Source organism: Triticum aestivum, chromosome 1B (genome assembly GCF_018294505.1).
Source record: "Triticum aestivum cultivar Chinese Spring chromosome 1B, IWGSC CS RefSeq v2.1, whole genome shotgun sequence".
In the NCBI taxonomy this organism is placed as follows: Eukaryota; Viridiplantae; Streptophyta; class Magnoliopsida; order Poales; family Poaceae; genus Triticum; species Triticum aestivum.
In genome coordinates this window covers 170,241,696-170,263,750 of record NC_057795.1, presented here as the reverse complement: position 1 = coordinate 170,263,750, position 22,055 = coordinate 170,241,696, and the positions used below count along the sequence as shown (strand labels likewise).

Sequence of the window (22,055 nt, the reverse complement as noted above, 5' to 3'; positions counted from 1 at the left end):
GCGCGTCTCCCTCATTAAAGGCATTCAACGCCTCCGGGGAGAAACACGCATCACGAAGAACTGTCCGGCGACGCCTGTGATTCATGGCGCTCTCCACCTCAGACCTGGTGGCAGACAGCCTGTCGGTATCCTCCGTTGGAGGAGCATCCGGCTCATGCCTTGTGTTCGCCTCCCCTTCCGGACCACGCGTTGGAGCATGGTTGGCGGAGGCTTGATTGGCAACCTCTCTGGACACTGTCCGGCGAGCGCTCTTTCTCCTGGAAAAGTCATGAGCGTTAATATACCTCCTAGGGATCCTTCCCTTAAAAACAGCGGTGCGCCGTACCGTTGCAGCGACGTTTCAATTTGCGTCGCACTCCTCTTCCGCCTGCTGGGCCGAACTGACCCTTGCTGGTCAGCCGCCGCGGGTTCGGCTTCCCGCCTTAAAGACGCCTCCTCCGATGCACCATCGGTATAGGATGGTCAGAAATGAGCATGGATCAAATGATGGTGTCAGGACTCCGGTCGTAGTCACCTGGGAAGCCGGAAATAAACCGGGGTAGTCAGCCGTAATGGCGACTAGGACATTGTCCATGCTAAGTTGGTGGAACACCCCGTCAATCAGCTCCACCTTTATGTCTGGATCCTCTTCGGAGGCCGGATCAAGGGATCGTCCCGGATCCTCGGGCTGTGGAGTTAGGCTTTGTATGCCCTCCACGTCCCGGCGCAGCTCCTGCATCAAAATCACAAAGTAAGACACTCGACTTTGGAAATATGGATCGGATAGATAAAAGTCCGCTTACCCAGCTCCGAGGGTTATTCATGGAGAATCCATTCAATGGACTCGTGCGGAGGAAGTCCTCCTTCTCCCCCTTGTACAAGCCAGACATGATCTTTGCCAGATCGGCGGCCGATCCCGGCCCTCTGCGGCCATGACGGGTGGCGTCATCTTCCCCGTTGAAATCCCACATGGGGTGGCCCCTATATTGGAGCGGTTGCACCCCTCACATAATGCACGTGGCCATAATTCCAATCATGGTCAATCCGGAGTGGGCCAGTAACCTAATCCGGCCCATCAGATAATGGACGCTCCCATCATCTTCCCGTTGAGGGCTCCGCGGGCGCCAACTCAAGCGTTTCTTAAAGGGAGCATTGCTGAACTCCGGGAGGCCGATCTGAACTGGATCCGACAGAGGGGCGTCCTCCATGTAGAACCATTCCGAAGGCCAGTTTTCGGACGCCTTCTTCGGGGTACCGGATAGATATCCGGTCCTGGCGATGCGCCATATTTTGGCTCCGCCCACTTGATATATCGACCCCTCGTGAGAACGGGGTACGAGGCAAAACAATCTATTCCACAGCGCAAAATGGGGCTCGATGCCCAAGAACAGCTCGCAAAGAGCTACAAAGCCCGCGATGTGCAGAATGGAGGCAGGTGTAAGGTGGTGAAGCTGGAGTCCATAGAACTCCAGGAGCCCCCGGAGAAACGGATGTATGGGAAATCTGAGTCCCCTTATTAGATAAGGGACGAAGCATACCCGCTCTCCATTGGAAAGGTTGGGGACGCTCTCCGCCTGCTTTCCACCCCTGAAGGTGGCCAGTCCGGCTCGAACCGGAACCATGAAGGCTGGGGGAAGATATCCCTCGGTTTGGAGCGTCACTAGCTCGCTGTGTGGAACCGAGCATCTCCCCCAATCTCCTGGTGAGGGCTGGGAGCGCGAGAGGAGGAGCCGCGTTGACTATCCATGATGGAATGGATTTTTGTCAGAGGCGCTTCGATGAGTACTTGCGGAAGGAGGATGGTGTGAGTTGGATCTAGATCCTCGCCTCTCTTATAGGCGGCTCGTTTGCGCGGCCAGGGGGTAAAATGTAAAAATACACTAGCTTTTCGCATTCATATGACACGTGGAAGAGGGCCATTATTGGACGTAGAAGCCAAGAAGCGCAACATTTATAGGGAAGTCGGACACTATTCGGCAGGTACATGAAGTTTGAAGAAGAACCCGCCTTGCAACGCCGAAGACAATATACGCGCCGGATTCGTCGTCATTGAAGCCAGGTTCGGGGGCTACTGAGGGAGTCCTGGACTAGGGGGTGTCCGGATAGCCGAACTATCATCATCGGTCGGACTCCAAGACTATGAAGATACAAGATTGAAGACTTCGTCCCGTGTCCGAATGGGACTTTCCTTGGCGTGGAAGGCAAGCTTGGCGATACGGATATGTAGATCTCCTACCATTGTAACCGACTCTGTGTAACCCTAGCCCTCTCTGGTGTCTATATAAACCGGATGGTTTAGTCCGTAGAAGGACAACAATCATACCATAGGCTAGCTTTTAGGGTTTAGCCTCCTTGATCTCGTGGTAGATCTACTCTTGTAATACCCACATCATCAATATAAATCAAGCAGGACGTAGGGTTTTACCTCCATCAAGAGGGCCCGAACCTGGGTAAAACATCGTGTCCCTTGTCTCCTGTTACCATCCGCCTAGACGCACAGTTCGGGACCCCCTACCCGAGATCCGCCGGTTTTGACACCGACAATGACCTAAGGTTTATAATCCGTAGGAGGCGTAGGATGAAGATGGTCTCTCTCAAGCAACCCTACAACCAAATAGCAAAGAGTCTCTTGTGTCCCCAACACACCCAATACAATGGTAAATTGTATAGGTGCACTAGTTCGGCGAAGAGATGGTGATACAAGTGCAATATGGATAGTAGATATAGGTATTTGTAATCTGAAATAATAAAAACAGCAAGGTAACTAATGATAAAAGTGAGCGTAAACGGTATTGCAATGATAGGAAACAAGGCCTAGGGTTCATACTTTCACTAGTGCAAGTTCTGTCAACAATAATAACATAGATAGATCATATAACAATCCCTCAACATGCAACAAAGAGTCACTCCAAAGACACTAATAGCGGAGAACAAACATAGAGATTATGGTAGGGTACGAAACCACCTCAAAGTTATTCTTTCGGATCAATCTATAAAAGAGTTCGTACTAGAATAACACCTTAAGACACAAACCAACCAAAACCCTAATGTCACCTAGATACACCATTGTCACCACAAGTATCCATGGGCATGATTATACAATATGTATCACACAATCTCAGATTCATCCAACCAACACAAAGTACTTCAAAGAGTGCCCCAAAGTTTCTACGGAGAGTAAAGAACGTGTGCCAACCCCTATGCATGGGTTCATGGGTGGAACCCGCAAGTTGGTCACCAAAACATACATCAAGAGGCACGTGAAATCCCATTGTCACCACAGATAAACACGGCAAGACATACATCAAGTGTTCTCATAAAAGACTCAATCCGATAAGATAACTTCAAAAGGGGAAACTCAATTCATCACAAGAGAGTAGAGGGGGAGAAATATCATAAGATCCAACTACAATAGCAAAGCTCGGGATACATCAAGATCGTGCCATAGAGGGAACACGAGAGAGAACACGAGAGAGAGAGAGAGAGATCAAACACATAGCTACTGGTACATACCCTCAGCCCCGAGGGTGAACTACCCCCTCCTCGTCATGGAGAGCGCCGAGATGATGAAGATAGCCACCGGTGATGGATTCCCCCTCCGGCAGGGTGCCAGAACAGGCTCCCGAGAGGTTTTTGGTGGCTACACAAGCTTGCGGCGGCGGAACTCCTAATCTATCTTGATTTTTGATGGTTTTAGGGTACGTAGGCATATATAGGCGAAAGTAGTCGGTCGGGAGGTGCTCAAGGGGCCCACGAGACAGGGGGCGCGCCCTCCTATCTCGTGGACTCCTCGAGGATCTTCTGACATGAACTCCAAGTCTCCCAGATCATATTCTTCCAAAAAATCACGCTGCCGAAGGTTTCATTCCGTTTGGACTCCATTTGATATTCCTTTTCTTCGAAATACTAAAACAGGCAATAAAACAGCAATATGGGCTGGGCCTCCGGTTAGTAGGTTAGTCCCAAAAATGATATAAATGTGTAAAATAAAGCCCATAAACATCCAAAAGGGGTAATATAATAGCATGGAATAATCAAAAATTATAGATACGTTGGAGATGTATCAAGCATCCCCAATCTTAATTCCTACTCGTCCTCAAGTAAGTAAATGATAAAAATAGAATTTTTGATGTGGAATGCTACCTAGCATAATTCTCAATGTAATTTTCTTTATTGGGGCATGAATGTTCAGATCCAAATGATACAAAATAAAAGTTCATATTGACATAATAAATAGTAATACTTCAAGCATACTAATGAAAGTAATCGTGTCTTCTCAAAATAACATGGCCAAAGAAAGTTATCCCTACAAAATCATATAGTCTGGCTGTTGCTCTATCTTCATCACACAAGGTATTTAATCATGCACAACCCCGATGACAAGCCAAGCAATTGTTTCATACTTTAATAATCTCAAACTCTTTCAACTTTCACGCAATACATGAGCGTGAGCCATGGACATAGCACTATATGTGGAATAGAACAGTGGTTGTGGAGAAGACAAAAAAGAGAGAAGATAGTCTCACATCAACTAGGCGTATCAACAAGCTATGGAGATGCCCATTAATAGATATCAATGTGAGTGAGTAGGGATTGCCATGCAACGGATGCATCCCATGCACTAGGGCTATAAATATATGAAAGCTCAACAAAAGAAACTAAGTGGGTGTGCATCCAACTTGCTTGCTCAAGAAGACCTAGGGCACTTTGAGGAAGCCCATCATTGGAATATACAAGCCAAGTTCTATAATGAAAAATTCCCACAAGTATATGAAAGTGACAACATATGAGACTCTCTATCATGAAGATCATGGTGCTATTTTGAAGCACAAGTGTGGAAAAAGAGATAATAGCATTGTCCCTTCTCTCTTTTTCTCTCATTTTATTTTTTTCTTTTCTTTTCTTTTTTTTCTTTTTCTCTTTTTTTTTCTTTGCCCCCCTTTTTTTTCTTTTTGGCCTTTCTCTTTTTTTTCCTTTTTTTCTTTTTGTAAAGTCCGAAGTCTCATCCCGACTTGTGGGGGAATCATAGTCTTCATCATCCTTTCCTCACTAGGACAATGCTCTAATAATGAAGATCATCACACTTTTATGGATTTACAACTCAAAGCTAGAACAAGATATGACTCTATATGAATGCCTCCGGCGGTGTACCGGGATATGCAATGAATCAAGAGCGACATGTATGAAAATTATGAAGGTGGCCTTGCCACAAATACAATGTCAACTACATGATCATGCAAAGAGCAATATGACAAAAGTAATGTGTGTCATATGAATGGAATGGTGGAAATTTGCATGGCAATATATCTCAGAATGGCTATGGAAATGCCATAATAGGTAGGTATGGTGGCTGTTTTGAGGAAGGAGTATGGTGGGTGTATGGTACCGGCGAAAGTTGCACGGTACAAGAGAGGCTAGCAATGGTGGAAGTGCGTATAATCCATGGACTCAACATTAATCAAAAGAACTCATGCACTTATTGCAAAAATTTAGAAGTCATCAAAAACCAAAGCACTACGCGCATGCTCCTAGGGGGATAGATTGGTAGGAAAAGACCATCGCTCGTCCCCGACTGCCACTCATAAGGAAGACAATCAATAAATAAATATGTGCTCCAACTTCATCACAAAGCGGTTCACCATACGTGCATGCTACGGGAATCACAAACTTCAACACAAGCATTCTTTAAATTCATAATCACCCAACTAGCATGACTTTAATATCACTACCTCCATATCTCAAAACAATTATCAAGCATCAGGTTGATCATAGCATCCAATTCACTTTCTATGATAGTTTTTATTATACCCAACTTGGATGCTCATCATTCTAGGACCAACTTTGTAACCAAAGCAAAAACCATGCTGTTCTAAAAGACTCTCAAAAAGATATAAGTGAAGCATGAGAGACTAGCAATTTCTACAAAATATAACCACCGTCGTGCTCTAAAAGATATAAGTGATGCACTAGAGCAAATGACAAACTACTCCAAAAAGATATAAGTGAAGATCAATGAGTAGCTAAATAATTATGTAACTATGTGAAGACTCTCTAACATTTAAGAATTTCAGATCTTGGTATTGTATTCAAACAGCAAGCAAGACAAAATAAATGACATTGCAAGGATAGCACAACTCATGTGAAGAAGCAAAAACTTAGGCTCAACCGATACTAACCGATAGTGGTTGAAGAAGAAAGGTGGGATGCCTACCGGGGCATCCCCAAGCTTAGATGATTGAGACTTCTTGAAATATTATCTTGGGGTGCCTTGGGCATCCCCAAGCTTGAACTTTTGTGTCTCCTTAGTTCCTCTCATATCATGGTTTCTCTTTTTATCAAAAGCTTCATCCACAACAAACTCAACAAGAACTCGTGAGATAGGTTAGTATAAACCAATGCAAAACCTTATCATTTTCTACTGTAACAAATCACTAATATTATTATTCAACATTGCATACTAAATGCCTCTGCATATTTAATACTCCTATCCTCAAATAGAATAATTAAACAAGCAAACATATGCAAACAATGCAAACATAACAGCAATCTGCCAAAACAGTACAGTCTGTAAAGAATGCAGGAGTATCAATACTTCCCTAACTCCAAAAAAATACGAACTAAAATTCCCACTGTAGTAAATTTATCAGAGCTCATTATGCAAAAAGTTTCAACATTATATCATTCTCTGACTTTTCTAGGGAATTTTTGCAACAACGGTAAACTTTCTGTTTTCAAACAGCAACATGTATACTAGCAAAATAAGCATGGCAAAGGCTATCATTGACTTCTTTATTGAAACTAAAGATGCAAAACATTATTCTAAATGACAGCAAGCAAATACTAGCAAAATAAAATGATGCTCCAAGCAAAACACATATCATGTGGTGAATAAAAATATAGCTCCAAGTAAAGTTACCAATGGACAAAGACGAAAGAGGGGATGCCTTCCGAGGCATACCCAAGCTTAGGCTCTTGGTTGTCCTTGAATATTACCTTGGGGTGACTTGGGCATTCCCAAGCTTAGGCTCTTACCACTCCTTATTCCATAGTCCATCGAATCTTTACCCAAAACTTGAAAACTCCACAACACAGAACTCAACAGAAAACTCGTAAGCTCCGTTAGTATAAGAAAATAAAATCACCAGTTAGGTACTGTAATGAACTCATTCTAAATTCATATTGGTGTAATATCTACTGTACTCCAACTTATCTATGGTTCATACCCTCCGATACTACTCATAGATTCATCAAAATAGGCAAACAACACATAGAAACCAGAATCTGTCAAAAACAGAACAGTCTGTATTAATCTGTATCAAACGTATACTTATGGAACTCCAAAAATCCTACCAAATTAGGAAGTCCTCAGAAATTCGTGTGCCAATCCGGAGCAAAACGAATCAGATCAGAAGCACGTTTCTGTGAATTAACTAAACTAATTTACTGGGTGCAAAAGTTTCTGATTTTCAACGGGATCAACACAACTATCACCGTAAGCAATCCTAAAGGTCTTACTTGGCACTTTATTGAAACAAAAGCTATAAAACGTGATTACTAAAGTAGCATAATCATGTGAACACACAAAAATAGTAAGGATAAATGTTGGGTTGTCTCCCAACAAGCGCTTTTCTTTAATGCCTTTCTAGCTAGGCATGATGATGGCAATGATGCTCACATAAAAGATAAGAATTGAAACATAACGGGAGCATCATGAAGCATATGACTAGCACATTTTAGCCTAACCCACTTCCTATGCATAGGGATTTTGCGAGCAAATAACTTATGGGAACAATAATCAACTACACAACCTTCTTCTTGTAGACGTTGTTGGGCCTGCAAGTGCACAGGTTTGTAGGACAGTAGCAAATTTCCCACAAGTGGATGACCTAAGGTTTATCAATCCGTAGGAGGCATAGGATGAAGATGGTCTCTCTCAAGCAACCCTGCAACCAAATAGCAAAGAGTCTCTTGTGTCCCCAACACATCCAATACAATGGTAAATTGTATAGGTGCACTAGTTCGGCAAAGAGATGGTGATACAAGTGCAATATGGATAGTAGATATAGGTATTTGTAATCTGAAATAATAAAAACAGCAAGGTAACTAATGATAAAAGTGAGCGTAAACGGTATTGCAATGATAGGAAACAAGGCCTAGGGTTCATACTTTCACTAGTGTAAGTTCTCTCAACAATAATAACATAGATAGATCATATAACAATCCCTCAACATGCAACAAAGAGTCACTCCAAAGACACTAATAGCGGAGAACAAACGTAGAGATTATGGTAGGGTACTAAACCACCTCAAAGTTATTCTTTCGGATCAATCTATAAAAGAGTTCGTACTAGAATAACACCTTAAGACACAAATCAACCAAAACCCTAATGTCACCTAGATACTCCATTGTCACCACAAGTATCCATGGGCATGATTATATGATATGTATCACAACCTCAGATTCATCCAACCAACAGAAAGTACTTCAAAGAGTGCCCCAAAGTTTCTATCGGAGAGTCAAGAACGTGTGCCAACCCCTATGCATAGGTTCATGGGTGGAACCCGCAAGTTGGTCACCAAAACATACATCAAGAAACACGTGAAATCCCATTGTCACCACAGATAAACACGGCAAGACATACATCAAGTGTTCTCATAAAAGACTCAATCCGATAAGATAACTTCAAAAGGGGAAACTCAATTCATCACAAGAGAGTAGAGGGGGAGAAACATCATAAGATCCAACTACAATAGCAAAGCTCGGGATACATCAAGATCGTGCCATAGAGGGAACACGAGAGAGAACACGAGAGAGAGAGAGAGAGAGATCAAACACATAGCTACTGGTACATACCCTCAGCCCCGAGGGTGAACTACTCCCTCCTCGTCATGGAGAGCGCCGGGATGATGAAGATGGCCACCGGTGATGGATTCCCCCTTCGGCAGGGTGCCGGAACGGGCTTCCGAGAGGTTTTTGGTGGCTACAGAGGCTTGCGGCGGCGGAACTCCCAATCTATCTTGATTTTTGATGGTTTTAGGGTACGTAGGCATATATAGGCGAAAGTAGTCGGTCGGGAGGTGCTCGAGGGGCCCACGAGATAGGGGGCGCGCCCAGTAGGGGGGCGCGCCCTCCTATCTCGTGGACTCCTCGAGGATCTTCTGACGTGAACTCCAAGTCTCCCGGATCATATTCTTCCAAAAAATCACACTGCCGAAGGTTTCATTCCGTTTGGACTACGTTTGATATTCCTTTTCTTCAAAATACTGAAACAGGCAATAAAACAGCAATATGGGCTGGGCCTCCGGTTAGTAGGTTAGTCCCAAAAATGATATAGATGTGTAAAATAAAGCCCATAAACATACAAAAGGGGTAATATAATAGCATGGAACAATCAAAAATTATAGATACGTTGGAGACGTATCACTTCATCACCAAGATCTTCATCGCTTGACAAATCAATGGTGTCTTCCTCGTTTCACAGAACAGCAGCAAGAGTGAGGGGTTGCCCTGCAACTTTCTTGGGCAATGGCTTCTTGGTCCTCTTGGACACACAAGACAAATCTTCAGATTGCACACTGGATTTAGGAGGTGTAGTTTTCAGTGGCTTCTTGGTTGAAGCTTTTGGAGCAGCAGAGGCAGATAGCTTTGAAGCTTTTGCCTTCTTCTTCTGCTTTGGTGGCGATGGAGCATCATTAGAGTCTGCTTCTTCTTCAGATTGCTCCACAGCAGCTCTCTAGGCAGCAATATGGGACAGAAGCCCATGAAAGTTGGCAAAGGGGCCAATCCTGTTCTCATTGGCTTCACGAGTTCCATCTGACCTTGGAGCAGAGGGGCGAGGGTTGAAGTTGAGGCCAAACTCCTTCTGGTTCTTAACAGCTGAATCTTTTGCAAACTAAAAGTTGAGCTTGAATAGATTGTATTCACGACACCATAGGAGAGATGATGGGTCGGCATTCTCAGGCTGTGGTCCTCTGACCATAGAAGGATAGAACTCCTGTTAAATACCTTCAGCCTTAGTCTTCGGTACCAAGTTTTGGTACAGACAATCACCCCACAAGCGCTTGATGGCATTCTTCTCAGCATATTCAGGTGTTACAAACTTGTACTTGAACCACTGTTCTGCCCAATATCTTCGGATCCACTAGATCCAGTTCTTGCGCTGGGTGCAACTCTCTTCTGGGTCAGACTTGTAGAGTTCATAAAGATCTTCAGGCAACTCCAGTGCAGTGTTGCCACGGCGTTGCCTGCCTCCTTTTCGTGTAGACTTCTCAGAAGCCATAATGTTCAGACTGATCGGCTTCAATACAATGAAAGGCTTCCGTTTGCTGGTCAGACAAGAACTGGCTTCAGGAGATTCGATGTGACGCTGTAAGAATTCTGCAAATGAATGCAGACTATGAGAACCAAGGGATTCTCGCATGGACATGTACCTGTGACAGCATTAGAGATGTGAGGGAAGGGGAAGAGGTCATATGCGTTCTCAGAAGATTTTGAAGATAAATCAGTTAAGAAGACAATTGACCTCACAGTGCAAAGACATTCACTTATTGAATGAAGTTGGTTCCAGATTTATACGAATCCAATAATAGGTACAAGTGAGGAATCTAACTACTTTTGACGCATAAGTGAACATACTCTGCAATACATGAGATGTAGAAAGAGACAGATCCAGATTTGGAAGTGAATAAACCACTTTTTGATTGAAGTGGATGGATTTGACAAATCAAAAAGACTGTAAAAAGAAGATTTAATTACCACAGATGAACTGCTAGACGAGGTGGAAGGGAGGCCGAGCAGTCCAATCTTCCACGCCCTAACTTGGCGGCGGAAGACACCTACGGCAGCGGCGGAGAGGAAGAGGTCCGCGACCGACGTGAGGACGGCGTCGAAGAAGTCGCGGAAGCTACGCGCTTCGTCTCTGGCGTCGATGCGAGTTAGTTGTGGCACTAGGGTTTGAGCGAGGTGTCGAGGTGGAAGAACAGATATTGACCATGAGGGGTGTGTATTTATAGGAAGGAGGGTGATGCAGTGCAATTACGTAGGTGCCCCTGGCGGTTCACATTTGAAGGACACGTGGCGTGCATGCAACTTATCAGGAGTTGATCAATGTTCCCACGCACGCCTGGATTGTCGGGTCGTCGTTCCTTCTTATCTGGTTTTTAGGCCAAGGATAAGACATTAAAAGCTGTTTTAAAAGTGTGTCTCTGTATCTTCTGCTGACAAGGACACAGAGAAGATATTCGACAAGTGTCAACAGAATGCACATGACTTAGACAGCAAGAATTTGAGGGAGTAGCACAGAAGGGATTAGGGTCCGATCACATTCACTTAGGTCAAAAAAATAGCAACGTGAAGACATAGGTATAAGTGAATGCTATAGAGGACAGAGCACATATGCAAATATATATAAATATCGTTGAAGACAAATCAATATTGCGAAGATATAGATTTTGAAGATAAACCAATGTTGAAGACAATCCAAAAGTGAAGATAATGCAATCATGACGCCAAATGAAAATCTTTGAAAAGTTGTGGTGGTGGCATTACCCACCGTATAGGAAGTATTGGACCCAGACACGGCGCACAATTATCGTGGCCCTCCGAAGTCAAATTCCACATTAATGTATTCACACTCAGAGGGTAAGTCTTCATTGATTGAAGAAATACGTTACTTCGTGTGTTGCGCATCTAAGTCATCAACATGCATAAGCGTTAGGATGTGTGTCCATTCACTGGACATTTGAGGATTCTAAGATATTTGGCTCACACTGCAGCTTGCAAAACCTCTTCTTGTCCAAGGGCTTAGTGAAGATATTAGCCAGTTTCTCTTCAGTGTTGACATGAATGATATCAATGTCTTCCTTGTTGACATGATCTCTGAGAAAGTGATGACGAATCCCGATGTGCTTTGTCTCCGAGTGCTGAACTGGATTCTTGGAAAGCTTGATGGCGCTTTCATTGTCACAGAAGAGTGGCAAATTCTTCGTGTTGATGCATAGTCCTTGAGAGTTTGCTTCATCCAGAGAAGCTGAGCACATCATGATCCAACAACAATGTATTCAGATTCAGCAGTGGAGGGTGATACACAGTTCTGCTTCTTTGAAGACCAACAGACAATGGATCATACAAGAAAGTGACATGTTCCTGAAGTGGACTTGCGATCAACATTGTCACTAGCATAATCAGCATCAGAATATCCAACTAGATCAAATGTTGGGCCCTTTGGATACCATAATCCTAGTGTTGGGGTGTGAGCCAAATATCGAAGTATTCGCTTCACCGCAAGGGATGCGACTCCTTTGGTGCTACTTGGAATCGGGTACACATGCAAATGCTAAGCATAATATCAGGCCCAGATGCACATAAATAGAGCAAAGAACCAATCATGGAGCGGTATACCTTTTAATCGAACTCTTTACCATTGTCGTCAGGGCCGAGATGACTTTTGGTTGGCATTGGCATCATGTACCCTTTGTAGTCTCGCATTCCAAACTTTTTCAGGCAATCTTTGAGGTACTTTTCTTGCGATATGAAGATGCCATTGCACTGTTGACAGATTTGAAGACCAAGGAAGAATTTCAGCTCCCCCATCATGGACATCTGATATTGCTCTTGCATCATGTATCCAAACTCATCACTGTATCTCTTATCCGTGCATCTGAAGATAATGTCATCAACATATATTTGACACACAAATAGTTCACCATCATATGTCTTCATGAAGAGACTGGGATCTAGTGAACCAGGTTTGAAGCCTTTGCTCTTCAGGAATTCCTTGAGTGTGTCATACCAAGCGCGAGGTGCTTGTTTGAGGCCATACAGTGCCTTGTTGAGCTTGTACACCATATTAGGATGTTTAGGATCTTCAAAACCAAGTGGTTGAGCGACATACACTTCTTCTTCGATTTTGCCGTTGAGAAAGGCACTCTTCACATCCATTTGATACAGAAGAATGTTGTAATGATTGGCATAAGCTAGCATTATGCGAATGGCTTCAAGCCGAGCCACGGGAGCAAAGGTTTCATCAAAGTATATTCCTTCCACTTGTGTGTAACCTTGAGCAATAAGGTGAGCTTTGTTTCTGACAACTTGTCCAAGTTCATCTTGCTTGTTGTGATAGATCCATTTCGTGCCAATGACATTGTGCTTGCGAGGATCAGGACGTTTGAAAAGCTCTTACACATTATTCAGCTCAAATTGTTGAAGCTCTTCTTGCATAGCTTGAATCCATTCAGGTTCCATGAGGGCTTATTCGACTTTCTTGGGTTCAGATATAGAGACAAAGGCAAAGTATCCACAGAAGTTTTCTAGTTGTGTAGATCTTGATCGAGTGAGAGGGCCAGGAGCGTTGATGCTATCAATGATCTTCTCAATCTGGACTTCATTTACAACCCGAGGATGAGCTGGACGAAGATTTTGATCTGACTGACTATTGTCTTCATCTTCAGCATTGGCTTCGGACCGAGCATTGTCTTCAGGTTGATTAGGTGCAGAAATGATAATCTCATCCTCAGCCTGTTCCTCCGTGGGTATGATTTCTCCAGTACCCATGAACTTGATAGCTTCACCTGGTGTAGCTTCATCTAGCACATTTGGCAGGTGCTCTCTTTGCGAGTCGTTAGTCTCATCGAACCGCACATCTACAGTTTCAACCACTTTATAGTGAAAGAGGTTGAAGACTCTGTAGGTGTGCGAGTCCTTTCCGTAACCAAGCATAAAACCTTCATGTGCTTTCGGTGCGAATTTAGACGTGTGATGTAGATTTTTGATCCAGCACCTAGCACCAAAGACTTTGAAGTAACTGACGTTTGGCTTCTTGCCAGTCAGAAGTTCATAAGATGTCTTCTTGAAGAACTTGTGAAGATATACTCTGTTGATGATGTGGCATGCAGTATCAATAGCTTCAGGCCAGAATTTTCTTGGAGTCTTGTACTCATCGAGCATTGTTCGCACCATCTCAATGAGTGTTCTGTTCTTGCGCTCCACGATGCCATTCTGCTGAGGTGTGTAAGGAGCAGAGAACTCATGTGTGATGCCCAAAGTATCAAGATAAATGTCGAGGCCAGCATTCTTGAACTCAGTGCCATTGTCACTCTGGATGTGCTTGATCTTGATGCCATAATTCGTCATGGCCCAATTTGCGAAGCGTCTGAAGACATCCTGCACTATAGTCTTATAGAGAATTATGTGCACCCAGGTGTATCTTGAGTAATCATCAACAATAACGAAGCCATAGAGATGTGCAGTAGTAGTAAGGGTAGAGTAGTGAGTAGGGCCAAATAGATCCATGTGAAGCAGCTCGAAGGGGCATGAGGTAGTCATGATTGTCTTCGAGGGATGCTTGGCTCTAGTCATCTTTCCAGCTTCACAGGCACCACATAGATGATCCTTCTTCAACTTGACGCCCTCAATGCCAATGATGTGCGTCTTCTTCGCGAGAGTGTATAGGTTCCTCATGCCTACATGTCCTAGCCGTCGATGCCATAGCCAGCATTCTGAAGCCTTTGCTAGAAGACATACGGCAAGCTGTGGTCCTGCTGAGAAATCTACCATATACAGATCGCCTCTTCGATAGCCTTCGAAGACTAGATATTTGTCAGATTCCATTAGCACAAGACAACGATATTTTCCAAATATCACAATCATATTCAGATCACAAAGCATTGACACGGACATTAAGTTGTATCCAAGGGATTCAACAAGCATCACTTTATCCATGTGCTGATCCTTTGAGATAGCAACTCTACCAAGACCCAATACCTTGATTTTACCTGTGTCAGCAAATGTGATGTGGCTCTTAGTAGATGGACGTAGGGTTGAATCCATAAGAAGACTTTGATCACCAGTCATGTGGTTGGTGCAGCTGCTGTCCATAATCCATTCAGTGGCTTTCGGAGTTGTACCCTATAGTGCAGTTAGCAGGATAGGATTCATCAAGAGTATTGTGAAGCAGAAACATGTAGCGAACAAGCATATTATCAAAGTTCAGATTCTTGTTAGGCATGATAGGATGCTCGTCAAGGAACCCTAGGACGAAATACATGATAAGACCAATGGAACATTTTATCTTGCGTCCCACAAGATGTTTTAGGTCTCCAGCATTGTCGTCAGAAGATTTTGCTTTCTAGCTGGAGACCTTTCCCTACAAGAGAAGTTAATTCTTCTTAACCACCCACATCTTCTAGGGTGGCTTAGAAGCAATGATTCTAAGTGCAGCATCTGAGAACTTTGGCTTAGGAGCCCTAGCAAATAGCTTAGTAGGAGGAGAATAATACTCATAAGAATATGCAGAAAAGTTCTTAGTTTTGTGAACATAGCGATTAGAGGAAACACGCTCATATTCATGAGTCTCATAGCGATTCCCCTGCAAAACATTGGCGTTAGGGTGACCATGAGTGGTCCTTTGTCTGTACTAGATGACCCGTTGCGCCCATGGCGCAAAGGCCGAGCGCGAGCCAAGTATTAGAAGAGTGTGCATTGAAATATGTAGGTACAGAATGAAACATATGGAAATAAACGCATAAGAGACCTTTCAGTTGGCATACATCTAGACTTATTCGAGCTAATATTCTTGATAGAGCAAACAAAAATATTTTTCTTTACACCAAGAATTCCAAAAAGCAGAGCTTGCATACCTGCAATGAGCAGAGCAATAGACAAAGGAACGATTTTTTAAAGTATTGTTGCTGCCAAAGCACAGCTCATACTGCATGCAGCAAGCAAGCGATAGTGATAGACAATTATGCAGAGGCCCTTGGACGTGCACTTGAAGGCAAAAGCATATATTTCTTTCATCATAGCCGTTTCAAAAGCATACCACACAGTAGTCGAAGCAGCAAATGACCGACAGTTAAACGCACAGGATGGTCTTAGGTGATTATATAAGATTCAAAAGGATGATAAACATAGAAGTCTTGGTAGGCATCTATGCTAATGCTAAGTTATATAACAAGGGGCTCTTGCAACTTGCTTATATTGAGTAGACGATCAGCACAGTCCCTTGGAAGTGCATTTGAAGGCGAAAGCATATGCTTGACCTTTTTCCATGCTAGATGACCCGTTGCACCGATGGCGCGAAGGGCGATAGCAAACCAAGTTTTCAAGCCATGCAAGTTGGAATATTTAGAGACCGATATTCTCTAAACATAAGGAAATAGTTCATACGTAGTGCTATATATTACATTGATGGTAGGTTAATAGGCTAAAAGAAAACCATGCGATCAGTTTATGCTAAGCAAAGCTACATAGGCAGAGATGCATCATGTAGATTATTTTGATCACCTGACTTTTGTAAGAAAAGCTACATAGGCAGAGATAGATCATGTAGATTGTTTTGATAGCGCCCAGCTTCTGGTAACTAAGATATGTACTCTTTCGCCATCCTCATAATTAACTTGTTTGCCGCTTCTGCAGAATAAAACTGTACAATAAATGAATAAGAAAACCGATCACAGTTGCACACACAAAAACATTTGGGGAAGAACTTTGTAAGGTGACTATTGTTCTATCTAATAAGTAATTTCCCAAGAAAGAGCATCATCTTTCTCCCAACAAAATGAAAATGTAAAAAAAAAGACACCGCAACAACATTAGCTTTCAAGAGACACAAACAAATGGAAGAAAACAAAGTGCAATAAGAAGAAAATCAACTTCCTCTCTCCACAAACCTTTTGAGTTCCCTACTGAAAAATTGAAGGACCACAATATATCCCTGGAAAGTAGCATTTCATTGTGATTATCTTTTTTCTCAAGGATTTCTGCACACCTATCCCAGGTTACACTTTCTTGCTGATGGTTTGTTCTTGGCTAAAGTTGGTTGTTGAATATGAACTGTTGAAGAAAGGTAAAGCAGTCTCAAATTCTTTGCTCTTTTTGAGTTGAACGACTCCCTCTAGAGCAATGGCCAAACTGGTCATAAAAACAGACACACACAAAAAACGCCAAGAAAAGTAAACCAGTAAAGGAACAACAAATGTATGTGAACAATGAAGAAGGGGTTAATGCTTTTAAGCACCATATCAAGATCCTTGCTGCTCACAACAAACAAATTTACTTTTATCAGTTCCAAAGTGCTTTTGAGATTTTGTACACCACATAATTTTGAACCATATTTTTTATTAGGTATTGATGCATAATAGTACCATGAGGAAGCTATTAAAAAGAAATGTGAAATGCAAACAATAGTGTAAACCCTAAATGACTAATTTCAAGCTTAATATCTTACCCTTGCTATAGACAGAATCAATTTCCAACAACAGTCACATCACAGGCGGAGTCACATTCTCCGACGCCACAATGGGTGTCTGGTGACCCCTGGCGCCGCAACTGCGTCATGATGGACGTGTCCATCCATCTCGATCTCATGTCTACCGACTACATGCAGGCTCTAGGCTCCGACGAGGAAGAGTAGGGCATGGGAGACATTGGCCCCTCAAGCCCCGCATGCCCCATGTTCTACTCTTCCTCCCCGGCGACCGCACTTCCACTGTGAGGGGCACAGACGGCTGCTAGACATGGACACGACTGGAACAATAAGGACTGTCGCCAGCGAATATTTAGAGTAGTTTATTTGCATGTAATTGTATTGATTTGATGATTTGCAAATGAGGAATCTGGTCATGAATACAATTTCTTTTGTGATGACTAACCAATGTCCGCGGACAAGCAGCACGTCCGCAGGCGGTTGGGGCCAGATTTTGACCTGTGACTGTATATAATCTTATATTTTAAGAATAGTAGTTGGAATAAATCAGACAAAACAGTATAGATCATACAGGTGCTACAAATTAGCACCAAGATAAAATGACAATTATGCCACTGTGATAGAACCACACATTCTGGACACCTATACACACGCGTGGCACATATAGCATAGAGATCACCACGTGGTTGACTGTTGGCCTTGGTTCCATCGATCAGTTTCATTGGATTCGTTCCCCTCTCCCCACTGTACTTGTACTGGAGAGAAAGCACGGCTCCATCTTCACGGCAGCTCGCGCTGCAGCTTGGCAGCTGAGCGGCTCTCGCTACAGCTCAGAGGCGCTGCGGCTACATCTGCATCTCGGTGGCCCGACAGCTTGGAGGCCCAAAGGCTCCCCGGCGCCATCTGCATCTCGGCGGACCAGCAGCTCGGAGCTGCGGAAGTGGGTATGGCGCCGCCGTTGCTCGTATCGGCGAGCCAAATCCTCGCAGTTGCTGTTGTTGCTCCCTGCCGAAGGTGGCGTCTATTTTTGCCGTGCTGGCACTCCCTGAAGCTGATGACTTTCGACCGCAAGCGAGGCTCCAGGAAGAGCACGGTGGCCACCGTTGCCTCTCAGGTAAAAACTAACCTCCTTCATTGTTTGATGAATCTGTAGAATTTTTTGTGATTCAATTCCACTGTAGCACAAGGGGCACCATAATCTACTCTTTTGTCGAGATTAGTGGAACGGCAAAGTACATCTTCATTTTCTGAAAAATAGAACAAAAAACAGAACAAGATGCAGGGAGTGAGCACTCGTACAAGTAAACTCCAAAAGGAGAAACTTATAACTTTACTAAATAACTATACTAGGAGCAATATTACTGATTACATCCTCATGGTCTCGTCATTTACAATAGGCCTAGTTGGAAAATGGCCTGTCAGGCCGTCGACGTTGCTGACATGGTGCACCGGCCCACATTATCAGTGAACCGTTGTCGGAGTTGAACTTGTTGGTGGACAGTGATGGAATACGTCCCTAAGGCCTGAACAAACTGAGCATTTTCCTGTTTGTTTATCTAGCCTCTCATTCTTAACTTAGACATACAAATCAAAAATAAGGTAAGGAGAAAGAGGGTGGAGACTAAACAAAGAGAAACCAAGATACCAAATGAATAGTGATAATGAAAATAGAAAGCAAAAAGTGAATAAAGAGAAACCAACTCGAGAAAATAGAGAGTAAGAACGAACGCTGAGGACCTAGCACTACTTTGTTAATAGCCAAGTCTCGAGGGAGTGTTGATACTTAGCTGTGTGATTCAACACTGGAGTACTAATTAGCACTAATTAGCGGCTGGGACTGCTCCAATCATCGAGCTGGGTATATTGTATAACATACTTGGTCGAGTGATCGCCTTTAGATGTTTCAGATGCTGGAGAGTATTTTCCAATCAAATCACAGATGATTTTGAGTTCACCCCTTCCTGGATCTCCTCCAGTCACAGTGTCAAGCATATATATACTATGCTATGCATACTGACACATGCACCTCCTTGGAATTGTTGATATGTATATATCATTGCTAGCAGCCGTCGTTGGCCTAGTTGGAGAACAAATAAGCATTTTAACATAAGGGTGTCACATAATTAGTTACAAAATCTAATTTCAAAAACTATGCTAGATTTGCAGTTTTTTTGCATGCATCATCTGAGTTTACTGTACTTTATGCGCAGCAGCAGCCTGAAGCCAAAAGAACACAAAACTGTACAAACTAAGGTAAACATGTCCAGATCCTAATAACTTTGAAAGTCTGAGTCCTAATAGAACAGTTCAAATAGTTAATAGTCAGAAGAGGCTAATTAAGGTACTTGTATAAGGAACTTAACTGGGCATACATAATATCTAGGATAAAAGAATTTAGATAAGATGCCAAGGGTTGGTCACTCTATAAATGGAACTCACCTGAACAGTAAAGCCATGGTTGTCATTGCATAGCTCTAGATTACATAATAAGGGCAATACCAAAAGATTTATGCATTAGTGCATGAAAGAAGAGAAAATAAAATGAGTCTATAATGTCCCATGCTATATGAACACCAAATCAGGGCAACGGAAGATCACCCATACAAAAAATGGAACTATGTGAGTATAAATTTTCAGGAAAACAATAGTATGGTGAGATGCATTGTGTACTAAGGATTATAAGCTCGTGTATGTACATTTGAACAAATAGAAGATTAAGAAAGGGGAACATGCAACAAAAAAAAGCTTTCAAAAGTAGTAGTAATTTTACCTCTGTAACAGAGGAAGTACAAAAATGTATTGGTTGGCATTTCCTCTGGTTGGCGAATTGCCTGGGATAAAAAGCAGTAGCTATAATGATGGTGTTACTTTCTTGTGCAAGCACCAAAACTTCACCAAAAAGTATAATTTACTGGGAGCATTGTACCTTTATTTTCCCTATAATCCTTGCCCTTGCTTCTAGATTATATGATGGCGGTGCAAGCTAGCCAACATCTTCAGATTAGTCCATCCAAAAAGCACCCCAAAGGTAACAGTTGGATTGATTGTATCATTCCTGAAACGCCATTATCAGAAATTCAGTTGGTGCTTAATAGTAAATAGAAGTGCAGGACATGCTTATCACACTTACTTAGTGTTGGAAATATGCCCTAGAGGCAATAATAAAAGCATTATTATTATATTTCCTTGTTCATGATGATTGTCTTTATTCATGCTATAATTGTGTTATCCGGAAATCGTAATACATGTGTGAATAATAGACATCAACATGTCCCTAGTGAGCCTCTAGTTGACTAGCTCGTTGATCAACAGATAGTCATGATTTCCTGACTATGGACACTGGATGTCATTGATAACGAGATCACATCATTAGGAGAATGATGTGATGGACAAGACCCAATCCTAAACATAGCACAAGATCGTATAGTTCGTTTGCTAGAGTTTTCTAATGTCAAGTATCTTTTCCTTAGACCATGAGATCGTGTAACTCCCGGATACTGTAGGAGTGCTTTGGGTATGCCAAACGTCACAACGTAACTGGGTGACTATAAAGGTAGACTACGGGTATCTCCGAAAGTGTCTGTTGGGTGACATGGATCAAGACTGGGATTTGTCACTCCGTATGACGGAGAGGTATCACTGGGCCCACTCGGTAATGCATCATCATAATGAGCTCAGAGTGACCAAGTGTCTGGTCACGGGATCATGAATTACGGTACGAGTAAAGTGACTTGCCGGTAACGAGATTGAACGAGGTATTGGGATACCGACGATCGAATCTCGGGCAAGTAACATATCGATAGACAAAGGGAATAGCGTACGGGGTTGATAGAATCCTCGACATCGTGGTTCATCCGATGAGATCATCGTGGAGCATGTGGGAGCCAACATGGGTATCCAGATCCCGCTGTTGGTTATTGACCGGAGAGTCGTCTCGGTCATGTCTGCTTGTCTCCCGAACCCGTAGGGTCTACACACTTAAGGTTCGGTTACGCTAGGGTTGTAGGGATATGTATATGCAGTAACCCGAATGTTGTTCGGAGTCCTGGATGAGATCCCGGACGTCACGAGGAGTTCCGGAATGGTCCGGAGGTAAAGATTTATATATGGGAAGTCCTGTTTCGGGCATCGGGACAAGTTTCGGGGTTATCGGTATTGTACCGGGACCACCGGAGGGGTCCCGGGGGCCCACCGGGTGGGGCCACCCATCCCCGGGGGCCACATGGGCTGTAGGGGGTGCGCCTTGGCCTGCTTGGGCCAAGGGCACCAGCCCCACAAGGCCCATGCGCCTAGGGTTTCCAAGGGGGAGGAGTCCTACTAGTGGAAGGCACCTCCTAGGTGCCTTGGGGGGGAGGGAAACCCCCCTAGGCCGCCGCACCCCCTAGGAGATTGGATCTCCTAGGGCCGGCCACCCCCCCTTGGCACCCCTATATATAGTGGGGGAGAGGAGGGACTTCATACCTTGAGTCCTTGGCCTTTGGTTGCCTCCTTCTCCCTCCCCAACACCTCCTCCACCTCCATAGTGCTTAGCGAAGCTCTGCTGGAGTACTGCAGCTCCATCAACACCACGCCGTCGTGCTGCTGCTGGTGCCATCTCCCTCAACCTCTCCTCCCTCCCTTGCTGGATCAAGAAGGAGGAGACGTGGCTGTTCCGTACGTGTGTTGAACGCGGAGGCGCCGTCCGTTCGGTGCTAGGATCTCCGGTGATTCGAATCACGTCGTGTTCGACTACATCATCCCCGTTCTTTGAACGCTTCCGCTCGCCATCTACAAGGTACGTAGATGCATCCAATGACTCGTTGCTAGATGAACTCCTAGATGATCTTGGTGAAACGAGTAGGAAAATTTTTGTTTTCTGCAACGTTCTCCAACA

At 43.6% G+C, this 22,055-nt stretch overlaps 1 long non-coding RNA gene across 2 annotated transcripts in view; it reads right to left on the bottom strand.

Moving 5' to 3' along the window:
- Positions 1 to 17,673: 17,673 nt before the first annotated feature.
- Positions 17,674 to 22,055, bottom strand: part of LOC123114125 (uncharacterized) — a 14,184-nt gene continuing 9,802 nt past the window's right edge. Inside the window, exons 3-6 of one of the 2 annotated variants that reach the window (XR_006456420.1) lie at positions 20,109 to 20,237; positions 19,953 to 20,032; positions 18,530 to 19,259; positions 17,674 to 18,429 (exon numbers count right to left, since the gene is read on the bottom strand). This is a non-coding gene — a long non-coding RNA (uncharacterized lncRNA). The remainder of the gene's footprint in view (positions 18,430 to 18,529; positions 19,260 to 19,952; positions 20,033 to 20,108; positions 20,238 to 22,055) is intronic. The other variant, XR_006456415.1, reaches the window with a different exon arrangement.